Here is a 14,243-nt window from a genome sequence, read left to right on the forward strand (position 1 = left end):
TCCAAATCATCAATTTGCATCCATTGGAAACCATTTAATTCCAAACTACTGTAGATTACTACATCAGGATACTTAATTATTTTCATGGTCTGTTCTAGACTTCTAAATTGACTAAATCTATCACTAAACTGCTCAAGTAACGAGTCTAAAACATGCTGGTACTTCATATGCAAGAGTTCCATTTCATTTTGTACAGCTGCACTGGCCTTCTCAAAATACTTTGTTACTTGAGGAAAATACTTAAAAGTTTTAGTTTCTACATCTCACTTGAAAATTTTAACTTTACTCTCAAAAGCTTTTATGTATCCAAACATAACGTCAATACTTTTGCCAAAACCTTGTAACTTTAAATTCAGTTCATTAATATGAACAGAGAGATCTGTAAAAAGCATCAGGGTGTTGACCCACTTATCATCATTAAGCTGAGGAAAGTTTCCCAGATCCTTATGGTCAAGAAATACCTTAATTTCTTCAAAGCACTCCACAAAGCACTCAAGAACTTTGCCTCGGCTCAGCCATCTTACATTATTGTACATCAGCAGTCCACTGTAGGTGGAATCAACCTCCAGCAAAAGTGCTGAAAATTCTCACTTGTGAAGGGGGCGAGCAGCTATTAAATTAACTATTTATGTAACAACTGACATTAAGTCATTTAAGTCGGTGAATCCTACCTTGACACATAAAGCCTCCTGATGGATAATACAATGAAAAGGCACAAGCGGATGTCCAATAGCTTCTGTAAACAATTTGACAAATCCGACTTTTCCCCCCACCATATTTGGTGCCCCATCTGTCGTCACTGTCACACTTTAGAGATATCAATGCTTAGGTCACAAAATGTTTGTATAACAACCTTACATATTTCGCTTCCTGATTTACTTGTTGACACTGATACTAACTTTATCAACTCTTCTCTCATTGTGAGACCATCAGAATATCGACCAATAATGGCCAACTGAGCATGTGATGTGACATCAGTAGTTTCATCAAGAGAGATCGAAAAATATTTACACTTCCCTATGTCTCTCTTTAATTGATGTTGTACGTTTGTGTTCAGTTTCATTATTCGCTCTTTTATGATATTTGTACTGAGTGGTAACTCAGATATTCTCTTAATAATTGCATCTTTATTCTGCATATCGTGAAATAGAACTGGTGCACATCTTAGGAGAGTTTCTTTAATAAATTCTCCCTCACTGAGCACTTTTCCATGCTGACCTGTAGAGTGAGCAATGCTCAAACTTGCAGATGTTAAATTTGTAGAGCCTTTCATAAATTTAAGGATGGAATTAGATTGGCTCTTATAAAGGTGTAGCTGCCTGGAAATGTATTCCTTCCTTTCATCCTCACTTTTTTCCAAGAACTGAGTATGATTAGTTTTCGAAATGTCTATTTATATTCCACGTTCTGCTTACTACCATTTCAGTACATAGAACGCAAAATGATCTGCCATTTTTTTCTATAAAGCCATACATCTTGGTCCATGTCTCTTGAAAGGGTCAGCCACTGCTACTACCACTTCCTTTACTTAACCTTAGCTTTTTATTTTTTGGGTTCTCCATCAGGGGGGCAGTGACAGAAGATAGAATTATAGATAGCTTGTTAGGCCTGCAGGCAATTAGGGGTTAACTAGCCTAACTAACCACAAAATGGTGCATAGAACTGTCTTTTAGGAAAGGGCAGGGTTAATAAGCAGAAATAGGGGTTAATAAGGATGCACAACAGTAATAGTGGTGAAATGGCGTCTGCACTATGGAGCAAGATAGTGTTCCTTATGTGAATTAAAATAGCTGCCGCTATTTCTAATGGCGGGAAACGGCACCCATAGCACACCACAAACCCTCGCCTCTCCCAGCCTCCCCCTCACTTATCTCAGTAATGATGGATTAGAAATCCATGACACCCCAGAACAGTAGATAATGGTTGCTGTGGTTAACTGTTATTTGGTTACTGGTAATGGCAGGGCCCCCAGAGATGCGTCACCCGCTGCGTTCCGCTGCTCCCTGCTCTGCTCATAGAAGTAGGGCAAAGATCCCAGCTTAACCAGAAGTCCCAGAAGTAGACGCTCTGTGCCAGACTTCTGTTGTATTGCCCTACAGACCTCCGGCACAGAGTGTCTAATAGGAGAGGATGAAACATTTGCGACTAGAGTCTCATTTGCGAATATAGTCTTGGAGTTAGAGTCTAACTCCAAAACTCTAGTCGCAAATGTTTCATCCTCAGGAGCAGCAAATGTTTCATCCTCGGCATGTGGCCGCCTCAGCGGCCGCGTGTCATCAAAAATGGCTACGGGTGTCAGTGCTGACACGCGTGTCATAGGTTCGCCATCACTGCCATAGGGCGTCATTCATGTTTGTCAGGAGTCTGACCTCTGTGTACCTTTCTTGGGGGACACTCCACGTTTATGTTCTATAGGGAGTCATTTGTTTGCGTCGGGAGTCTCACCTGCTGCTGTGTGTTCGGCCGGGTTCCTGACACAGTTGTTTCCTCTTGCTACTAAAGGTGCTCATCGTGGGTTGGACTAAACTTGGAGATTGGGGTTTTACAAAGATTTTCTCCGTTTGAGCTAAAATACTGAGAAAGAAGTGTTAACATGGTCAATTGTCAAAGTGCTTTGGGTTGTATGTTAAATGGCCATTGATTCTGGAACACAAGGATGGGTTTGTAATAAAATGAGATGTAGAATTGAGTCCTAGTTTTCCTCACCGCTCGTCACTGGTGGCGTTTTTGGGGTGTAGGTTCTCTGGGCTCCCTGCATCAGCACCCCAGTCTTCCCAGCCCCCAGAATCCACCAGCTCCCTTTGCCAAAGGTCAGAGCATGGAAAGCGAGGTTTCCTGTTTACCAGGCAACAGCGTTTATTTTAAGCTCCTATTAGTTGAATCCCATTTTGATTTGGGATTTATCTCAAACAGGAGCTCAGCTTACAGAGCTCCATTGGATTTTCCCAAGGCTGCTCAACCAGGAAGTGTCAGAAGAAGGAGGGAGGCATGTAGCAATCCCCTCCTGGCCTGACCTAGTGGTGTTCTGTGCAGTGGCCGCCTGCATGTGCCCTTCCTTCCTCACCAAACCTGTCCTGTAAGGAGCCTCCTCTCCCTCCTTTCCATTCTTTCCCCAGGTCCTGCCGCTGTGGGAGCCGCCCACTCAGCGAGCTGCCCTCCCCAGTGCTTTGAACCAAACTGAGCAGCGGCACCTTAGGCCTCCTCCCCTGCGCCTTTGGCTTTTGCAGGATCTGACACTGGCCAGTCACCCCTCGGAGCTCCCAGCCTCTGTCCCCTGACTCTCTCCCTTCTGGGACAGCCCTTCAGGGCTCACACTTGCCAGTCGCTCTGTCACTCACTCATTCCTTCCACAAACACTCATTGACCGCTCCTGTGTGCTCACTCCCAGGTTCCACCGTGGAGGCAGCGCCCTCCAGGCCGCCTCTGCAGGGCTGACCACCTGCTCCCCTAGCACTGCCCACTCCTGAGCTTCAGACCTGAGGTCGGCTGCCTTAGACCTTCTGCCCGGGCGGCAGGCTTCCTCCACTCTCCCTGGCTCCTTTGGGCTCCCTACTTATCTAAGCACACCAGCTGTCAATCACCGAAGCCAAAAGCCTGTGGTGCGGGCTGGACTCCTCCTCTCTCCACTTGCCACAGGTGGTAGCTCCCCTGAACCTGGGAATGGGTCTGGAATCTGTCCGGCCACCTTAGCTGACTGTGCTCATCCCACGACCCCCGACATCCCTGTCCCTGGGTCTTGGCCGGGGCTTGTGAACTGGTCTGCCTGCCTCATGCAACTCCTCCAGCCAGTCACAGCCTAAGGCACTCTGGATTGGGGCTCAGCTCCTATGAGCGGCTCACTGGCCCAAGGTCACGTAGCCAGTTAGAAGTCACAGTGATGCTTGTACTTGGGGCTGACTGACTCCCCAACTCTAGAGTTCTCTTTCCAGCCCCAAGCAACCTCCCGAGTGACCTGTTTGTAGAAATCCAAAGTCAGACAAGCCTCGCCTGTCACAGGGCCCAGCTCTGGGACCTTCCTGAGGCAGCCACGCGGGTGAGCATCACAGGGTGAGGTAACCAAGAGGACCAGATGCAACTGCACGAGCTGTGCTGCTCTCCGGCCCAGCAACAGGTCAGCAGTCTAGAGTGTGTGTGTGTATGTGAGTGTGTTTGTGTGTGTTTGCATGCACACACACTGAAGCACATGCGTGTGTGTATATGTGTGTGTCCAAGGGTGCTGAGGTCACAAGCTGTGACCAAAATCAAGGGCTTGTCTGTGTCTCCTGCCTGGCACTTGTCCCCTCTCCCCTAGGCAGACTGCCTGCTCAGTGCCAGCCCCGAGGGGTCTTGGAGGCCAGGCCCCCGCCTCCTGGCGAGAACATGCTATCACTCTGCCCTCACTAGGGTGGCAGCAGGGACCTCAGCAATTTTTATTTTATAAGTAGTCTCGATTTTAATTCCTTCTCACTTTTGCCTCATTGGTTTACTTAGGGTAATGGCTGCCCTGAACTCAAGATATTTGGAGATATTTCACCCAATACAGTCACCATGGTCCTACCTATACCCCTCCCTTCAAAATATGCTGCTGGGCCCTGGTGGTGTTGCTCAGTGTTTGAGCATCGACCTACAAACTAGGAGGTCATGGTTCAATTCCTAGTGAGGGCACATGCCCTGGTAGTGGGCTCCATCCTCTGTAGGGGGCATGCAGGAGGCAGCCGATCAATGATTCTCTCTCATAATTGATATTTCTATCTCTCTCTCCCTCTCCCTTCTGCTCTGAAATCAATAAAAATGTCTTTTAAATAAAAGTTAGAAAAATCTTATCGCTTTTATGTATATTATATTACTGAGGTAAATTTTGCTTATCTCCAACTTACAGCGTCATTTCTGAATCATTTCCTCAAACCTGCTGGTACGTTACTGTGTCCCCACAGTGCCGAGTCCCTTCCACCTTTAAGTGTGAGCTGAGTAATCCTTTTCTGCAGTGGCCTCGCAGCCTAATGCAGGAGATGACTTAGCACAGGATGAGTCTGAAGAGACGTTTCAATGACGTGTCAGGGAAGCTCACAGGAGACCAAGCTGCCAGCCCAAGAGCAGCCTCCATGGTGGGGCGAGAAGGCATCGGGCTGGCGGCTTAGCTTGGAAACTCCTTGGTAGAAATAGAATCTGTTCATCTGTCGATGTGTGCGTTTAACCAGGATGGCGACTTTGCAGGTACACGGAGAGTGAACAACAAGGGATCCTTGTATGTTTGTGCAACTTGAGTATTTGAGGTGTCTTGTTATCCAAGCAATGATCCCTTTTACATTTAAACCAGCATGATTACATATATATCTTTAATTGATTTCAGAGAGGAAGGGAGAGGGCCAGAGGGATAGAAACATCAGTGATGAGAGAGAACAGTTGGTCAGCTGCCTCCTGCACGCCCCCTACTGGGGATAGTGCCCATGTGCCTTGAGCAGGGATTGAACTGTGACCTCCTGGTTCATGGGTCAATGTACAAGTACTGAGCCACACCACCAGGCGAACCAGCACGACTGTGAGCTTGTAGGGGAGATTGCTTAAATAACTGGTTCCAGTTTTAGTATATGGGCTGCCGATGCGAGCACAGACTGCTTAAAGACATGGCTCGGAGAGCAGCGTTCTCCCGCTGAGGCTGAGATGGGGATTCTCTTTGCTTTGCCTCCTCGGGCTCCTTCCAACAGGATGTTGGTGCTTCACACACGATGGCTGTTGACAGCTTCTGGTGGCAGCATCATGTGCTTACTGTGGACAGGAGCTGGCCAGTGCAGCGACAGGTACGGGTGGAAAAGGAGATTGTAGGGACCCGTCTCATCTGTTAATAGGCATCCTTATATCTACACATACATATGATATGGGTATATGCCTACACATACATGTGATATGCGTACATATCTACATATACATGGCCATCTCAGCTAGTGGCTGAATAAAACTGCTGGACCGGCCAGATAGAGTGGTTACCAATTGGTCTTCTCAATGCCAATGCTTCCTGGACAGGATGGATTAGCTCCATTTCATCCTGATAACAGTACTGAGGAAGGTCTTATGACCCCTGTTTTAGAGATCAGAAAACTGCAGAACAACCAGCTTATGTACCTTCCCCAAGACCAGTTGGCTGAGCCAGGAATTGAACCACAGCAGGTCTGAGCAGAGAGACCTGGCTCTTAACCACCAGGCTGCACTGTCTCCTTCACATAGTGAGATGCAAGCATGTGCTGGTGAGCAATGTACAGGGGCCAAGGGCAAAGCTGGTGCTGTCAGGCCTCAGAGAGGCAATGGTGCTCTTGAAACCCAGGATGGACACCCCAGGGCTGGCCTTGATGGGCTACAGGGGCCTGTGCAGCGAGGAGAGGCTGGTAAGCCCTGCTCTAAAGGCTTGAAGAGAAAAGATGAAACACATTCACCGCCTTAGGAGGAGCCGGGGCCTCCTGTAAGGGCCTGTGATGTTCTGTCCTCCCCGTGGATGCGCGTCCCACACGCCCCATTGCCAGTGGGAGTCCAGTGTTGGCCCCTCCAAGGTCATGGTGATTAGCTGTGAAGCTTGCCTGCAGGGGTCAGTGCCTCATCTTGAGGGGCAGCTGGCTTGGGGGGCAGAGGTGGGTGTGAGGAGTGACCAGTGGCAGTGCTGGAGAGGACGGGAGGCAGCAAAGTCACAGGACAGGATGGCACAGAATGGGCAGGCCATTTGGTTTCCATCTTAATGGTGGTAAAACACACATAAGGAAACTGACCACATAGCCAGGTTAAGAGCACAGTTCAGTGGCATTAAGAGCTGCTGTACAACCATCCTCCTACCCATCTCCAGATCTTTTTCCATGTTACAAAACTAAAACTTCATTCGCATTAAACATGAACCCTCTTTGTGCCCCCCCTCCCCCTTTCTCCAAGAGGCCTCCAGAGAAAGGAAAAGCATTTCTCCTTCCACTGGCCTCCATCGTGTGATGCCAGAGGGCGAGCAGGCTTTCTAGAGGGAGCCCTTGTGCCAGGGGCTCTGTCTCAACCTGATCAAAGGAGAGAGAGAGCCTGGGCCTCCTGGGCTCTGAGGCGTGTGACAAGGACACAAGTTCGCCTGCACCCCCTGCAGTGTGACCAGGACGGCTTTCCGGCTCACGTTCCCACATCCTGCTGACCCCTGGAGACTCAGAGCCATCAGCACCTTTATTAGATGTAAAGTGTGTTCCAATGAGACTTGTGGGCTCCATCGATGTGCTTACTGTTTTAATATATTTTTATTGATTGCAGAGATGAAGGGAGAGATAGAAACATCAATGATGAGAAACAATCATTGATCGGCTGTCTCCTGCACACCCAACACTAGGGATCAAGCCTGCAACCTTGGCACGTGCCCTGACCGGGAATCGAACCGTGACCTCCTGGTTCATAGGTCGATACTCAACCACCGAGCCATGCTGGCCGGGCTCCATTGATGTGTTTAATGACTCAAAAGGAAGAGGGGTCAGGTCCGCTAGGTCACTATTCAGCGACCCTGGAACAAAAGGCCTTGTGCTTCTTAAGGCCAAATGTTCTGGAGCCCAAGAGCTTTCTATGTGTGTGGGAGTCGGAGGGTTTGTCCCTGTGGCAGGCCTTTGTGCCTGGGGACTGTCCTGTCCTAAGTGCTGAGTCAAGAAAATGTTTCCCTTAAGTTTCCCTTTCATAGGGGGCTCCCCTAGACATTCTCTGTCCCCATCACCCCGGGCAGGAGAGAGGAGGGCGGTACAGGCCATGTGTCACAGCGCTCTGTTAGAGTTTCCAGCAAAAGTGCCAGGAGCCCTTGTCCACAGGGTACCTTCTGGCAGAAATGGCATTCTCTGCTGCCCCCTGCTGTTCAGCCCATATCTTAATCTTTGGTAAGACCCACCTTCTGTGAGACTCTACTGCAATTAAGTCATGAGCCGTAATTGGGTCCCAGGTCTGGTTTACAAACCTGGAAAGAATTCTTAGTGCAAGTACACCTCAGAAGAATTGCGGGTTTAGTTCCAGACCGCCACAATAAAGCGAGTATTGCAATAAAGCGGGTTGTCATCTTATTGCTGGTGAAGGCTCTGGCCTTCAAATTTGTAAAACCCGCAACATGTGTGAAGTGCAATAAAACGAGGTACGCCTGTGTGCCCCACTCAGCTTCTAAAAGTAACAGCCCACGTGTGTCCAGGAAGTACTAGGGACCTACAGCCGGCATCCCAGGAGCGAGGGGGCCTCGGAGGGGACTCTGCCTTCTAAGAAGAGAGGAGACCAACCCTCTCCTCAGGGAGAGCAGCAGACACGCCAGGACCAGGTCTCACCAGAAACCAACCCTGATGGCATCGTCACCTGGGACTTCCAGGCCCCCAAACTGTGAGGAAATTCATTTCTGTTGTGTTACTGAAGCCCCCCAGCCTGTGGGCTAGTTATGGCAGCCTGAGCTGACGGATACAGGGACCAGCTGTCCCCACGTTTCAGGGGTTGAGGGAGTTCCAGGGATCATCCTGAGCATCCCAGGACGAGTGGGTCACCCAATTTATGAACTGATGTATGGGAAGTGTGTGGGCTTCTACAGTGCACGGCATACAGTAAGTGCTCTATAAGTGCTAGCAATTGTTATCTTATTCCTTCACCAACTATTTAGTAACCTGCTCTGTGCTGAATGTGGGTATGGGGCGGGGGGGGGGGGCGAGTAACTTAATGGATAAAGCCTGCCCTCGTGGAGTTTACAGACCTTTATTGAGTGCTCAGACCAAATCATCGGGGTCTAGCTGTGACCGGTTACGAGCAGGGGCCGTGTCAGAATGGGAGGACCAAGGTCAGGCAGGGTTGGGCTCTGGAGAGGTGCCCCGCAGACGTCACCAAATGAGGCAGTCACCCCAGTTGTTTCTTGTTTCTAAAAAATGGAAGCCCGAGACGCTGGTAATGCCGGGGCCTGGCCAAATGACCACAGAGTTCTGTCAAAGGGCTCCGGGAAAGCCCAGCAGCCCCGCACTTTCCTTCTGACTAAAGAAGCTCATCGCAAACTGTCTGGAAGTTCCCAGTCTCGGCCACAGGGCAGCAGAAAGTCCCTGCTTTGGAAGATGTGGTGCCAACCGAAGGCTTTTGTAACCGTCAGAAATATCTCCTTGGGAATTTGTCATGAATGCCCATCAGAAGGCCTCGTAGGTGCTGATTATTTCTGCATCTAGATGTTCCTGTCTTGGCACTGGCATTAGTGGACGGCTATGCTCTCTGGGGCTCAGATGCAAATTCCAGCAGGGGTCACTGTGTTTTTAGTAATTTGTCACAAGGCAGGGGAAGCAACTGGCTTTATGTGAGTTGGGAAACAGTTATCGAGCACTTCCTACATGTGAGAGCTTGCATTGTTTTATATGTATTCTCATCCACTCTTTATTTGTTCAAAAATATTTATTAAGCTTTTACTGTTTCCCGGCATTGATGTAGGCCAGATAAACTGCTAAATATATGATGTACTAGTGGCCTGATGTATGAAGATTTGTGCAGGAATGGGCCTTCCTTTCCCTAGATGCCGGCACTGCCTTCGCTCCGGCCCAGGCTGCCTCTCTGCCTTCCCAGGCTGCCCAGAGGACCAGAGTGGCTGGGGTGGTGCGGAACACCTGCGTTGTTGCCATGGCAATGACGCAAGCGTCCCACCCCCGGCCACTCGGCACCTGTGTATACAAATTAACCCAGTATTTTTGTTGGTTTAATTTGCATACTCACTCCTGATTGGCTGGTGGGCGTCACGAAGGTATGTTCAATTTGCATCTTTCTCTTTTATTAGTGTAGATAATGTGTAGTGTTGATAAGGGCTATGAAGCAAAAATAAAGAGAGTAAGGGGGTAGCGTTCGGGGAAGCCTGGTATTTTAGATGGGTGGCCACAGAGGGCTTCTCTGAGGAGGTGGCATTTGAGCAGAGACCTGAATGGGGTAAGGGAGCAAGACAGGCAAATGCCTAGAGGAAGAACATTCTGGAAAGGAGTCCTGACAAGGACAAATGCGCTGACATGGGAATTCGGTTGGTGTGTTTGAGAACAGCAAAGAGGCTCCCTTGTCTGGAGTGTGGTGAGGGAGAGGTGGCTCAGGCTGATCAGCAAGGCCTGTGGGCGTGACAGGGACCTTGGGTTTGGTCCCATGCCGGCTGGGAAGCTGTCGCAGCAGCCACTCTCAGTGCCAGCTGCTCACTAGACTCACCCGAGAAGCCCTGGTCCCAAGGCCTCGCCTAGACAGCCCGGTCAGAACTCTAGGGTTGCAGCGAGCGTGCGGTTTTCAGGGCATACTCCCAGGTTTCCTGGTGAGCAACCTCGGCTCACCACCACAGCATTCGACACCATGTGTGAAACCACAATAAAATATGCGAGAACATGATAGGACCCTGTGATTAATGATACCATGTGCTGCTGTGGAAAGACAACTGTAGATCTAGTAGGCGTGTGGAAACGTGGCGTGGATCATTGCAGACAGCTCTTTAAAACTATGAACTTTAAGCCCTCGCCCGTTTGGGTCAGTGGATAGAATGTCAGCTGGTAGACTAAAGAGTCCCAGGTTTGCAATCTGGTCAAGGGCACATGCCCAGGTTTTGGGCTCGATCCTCAGTAGGGGTGTACAGTAGGCAGCATATCAATGATTCTCATCATTGATGTGTCTATCTTTCCCTCATCCTTCCTCTCTGAAATCAATAAAAACATATGAAAAGTACGTTATTTAAAAAAAAAAAAACTATGAACTTTAACTTGGAACACCTGCCTCCCATCAATCCAAATCTAAATGAAGATTAAAAAAGAATGTGGTATGCAATGGCTATGTGATCTCACAGTGTTGATATAGGTCTAACCATTTAAAAAACTGGAAAATGGGGATGGCATATATAGCAATGTTTTCGGTAATTACAATCATTGATGGTAGTATCAGTGTTATTATTCTGAGATATTTTAATTGTATCATAGTATGTACCCTTGAGGAACAGCATTCTTGATGTGGAAAAAAGGAGATACAATATATATGAGGTTAATTAAAAACCTAGTCATCCAGAATTGGAACTGGAAAACAGTATGAACTGCTGAGGTCTTTGATCACGTGCATATATAATGTATATACATGCATATATGTGTATAGAGTAGTGCCCTGCCTCTGTTCACAGAGACTTAGAAGCAATAGCACTCGGATTGTTGTCTTGAAATACCATTTCTCATGAAAAGAAACCAGGGTTTCTTAGAGGTACAGCTGTTCCTAGCTTTGGGACAGGAAATGTACAAGATAAGAACGGATCATCTTGATGTACCAGATAGGAAGAAAGCTATCAAAGTTTATTAGGGTCATATCAAAAGGCTTTGGAAGAAGCATGGAACAGACTGAGATACCTCGATGTGGGGTTGGGGGGACAAGAAGAGATAAACCAAAGAACTTATATACTTACCAGAGGCCCGGTGCATGAAATCCGTGCACGTGGGGGGGGGGGTCCCCTCAACCCAGCCTGCACCCTCTCCAATCCTGGATCCCTCTGGGGGTGTCCGACTTCCTGTATAGGCCCGATCCCACATACACTGGCAGTCGGAAATCCCTCTCACAATCCTGGACCGCTGGCTTCTAATCGCTCACTGACTGCTTCCCTGGTCACCTCTAACTGCCCCCCACCCCCGCCAGCCTGATTACCCCTCACTGCCTCTGCATGCCGGCCTGATTGCCCCTAACTGCCTTCCCTGCTGACCTAGTCGCCCCCAACTTCCCTCCTCTGCCTGCCTGGTCACCCCTAACTATCCCCCCTGCCGGCCTAGTAGCCCCTCACTGCTCCCCCTGCCAGCCTAATCGCCCCTCACCACCCAGCCACCCCCCCCTCCCCGCTGCCAGCCTAATTGCCCCCAACTGCACACCTCACTGCCAGCCTGGTCACCCCTAATTGCCCCCCTTGCCGGCCTGGTTGCCCCCAACTGCCCCCCTGCCAGCCTGGTTGCCCCTCATGGCCCCCCCACTGGCCTGGTTGCCTCACGCAGCCTGCTGTTCAGTCTTTTGGTCGTCCCTCACTAACCTCCCTGCCGGCCTGGTCGTAGGCAGCCATCTTGTGAGGGTGACAGTCAATTTGCATATTACCTCTTTATTATATAGGATATGCATAGCCCATGGATACGAGCAATGGGGTAGTGAAGACTGGGGGTGGGCGTGGACAGGGGCTGGGAGGAGAGGTAAGGGGGGGTGGTAAATGGGAGACATCTGTAATACTATCAACAAAAAACATAAATACATTAAAAAAAAGGCTTTGGGAATCAACCCGGAAGATTCCATTGGCCATAAAAAGGACACTTTGGGCTTCAGTAAAGTGCAATGGATTGAAACACATTAGACTGTGTTTGGATTAATGCAATCAAAACTTGTATTAATTTCTAAATTCAAGATATTTAGAAAGCTTATTGGATCACATTTTGAGAAAGGAACCAATTTTTAAAAATTAGGTAAATAGGATAAAATGGATTTTCCTGCCTTTTCTACAAGAGCTATGCCAGTGAATATAGCAGATAAGGGAAGTGACTCCTTATAAAGTTATTCCAGCTAATAAATGAAAATAAAATAAAATTAGAATTTCACCCATTTGCAGTTCCTCAATGAATCAATGGATCTATGCATTGAAGATTGTTTCATCAAAAAGGAGCAAGCCCCAGCCACAGTGTGCCTTCTCAGCAAAAATCAGCCAGCGTCTGCTCAAGCTGATGATCCAGCTGTTGATTTGTAAGAGACACAGGGTCCAAAACCATACCGAATGGCACCATGAGTGTGCAGTCAGTACAACCCAGACCGAAAAACTCCTCAAACCAGCAGCCTGGGTCTTCAGCAGAAAGTGGAAGGGGAAGAGATGAGGGGGATACCTGTAGATTAGAGACTGGAAGAAATGACCTTTAAAAAAAAAAAAAAGTTGGCAAGACTAGTGTCTAGAGCTGCATACTTTCAATCAAATCTCATAGGATACAGGAAGAGCCCGGCTGGCATGGCTCAGTGGTTGAGCGCTGACCAATAAACTAGGAAGTCACATTTTGATTCCCGGTCAGGGCACGTGCCTGGGTTGCAGGCTAAATCCCCTGTGTGGGGTGTGCAGGAGGCAGCCAGTGCATGATTCTCTCTCATCATTGATGTTTCTCTCTCTCTCTCCCTCTCCCTTACTCTCTGAAATCAATAAAAATATTTTTTTAAAAAAAGAAAAAAAGAGCACAGGGAGAGAGGTTACTTTTGGGGGGAGCGATGCTGTGACTGGGATAGAGCACAAATGGGCTTGAGGTGGCTGCTGTGAAGGTTGTGTGTCAATTTGGCCGGGTCACAGTGCCAATATTTGGTCCAACATCCTGGATGTTGTTGTGAAGGTGTTTTTTGGATATTCACATGCAAATCAGTGATTTTTGAACAAAGCAGATTACCCCTCCATAATGTGGGTGGGCCCCATTCGAACAGTTGAAGGTCTTCAGACAATAAAGACTGACCTCCCCTGATCAAGAAGGAAGTCTAGCCCTGGCCGGTGTGGCTCAGTGGTTAGAGCGTCGGCCTGCGGACTGAAGGGTCCCGGGTTCGATTCCCGGTCAAGGGCGCATGCCCGGGTTGCGGGCTCCATCCCCAGCGTGGGGTGTGCAGGAGGCAGCCGATCCATGATTCTCTCTCATCATGGATGTTTCTCTCTCTCTCCCCCCCTTCCTTCCTCTCTGAAATCAATAAAAATATATTTTAAAAAAAAAAGAAGGAAGTCTACCAGCAAACTCCTCCGTCTCCAGCCTGCAACTTTGGACTTACCAAATCTCCACCAAACTGTAAGCCAATTCCTTAAGATAAATCTCTATGTGCATACAAATCCTGTTGGTTGTTTCTCTGGAGAATCTTGACCAATACACTGGTCAAGTGCTAGTTCTTGACCCGAGTGGTAGTGACAAGGGTGTCTGCCTTATAATTCACTATGTTTGACAAGGTTTTTAATGTCGTACTTTATAATGAAAAAGAAACAAAGTATAATTCGTAGTTAAGTGTGTAAATATGGAGAAAGGGGCCTCTAATGATGAATACCGAACTGTAGTTGAGGCTTCCGGGGAGGGCAGGGATGGCTAAGCTCTGCTCTGAACGTTTCTGAGCTGCATACGTCTTGTGCCAGAGAGCGTGTTTGTACATTTTGGATATAATTAGAAAAAACGCTGGTCCCAGTTGTGATGCACACGGGAAGGTCCCTTGTATTAGAATCTAAACCCTTTGAGGAAATGGCTTCCTACAGCGATGGGACCCACCAACCACAGGAGAACACGGCCAGGCGCTGA

This window comes from Cnephaeus nilssonii (genome assembly GCF_951640355.1).
Source record: "Cnephaeus nilssonii genome assembly, chromosome: 4".
NCBI classification, from domain to species: Eukaryota; Metazoa; Chordata; class Mammalia; order Chiroptera; family Vespertilionidae; genus Cnephaeus; species Cnephaeus nilssonii.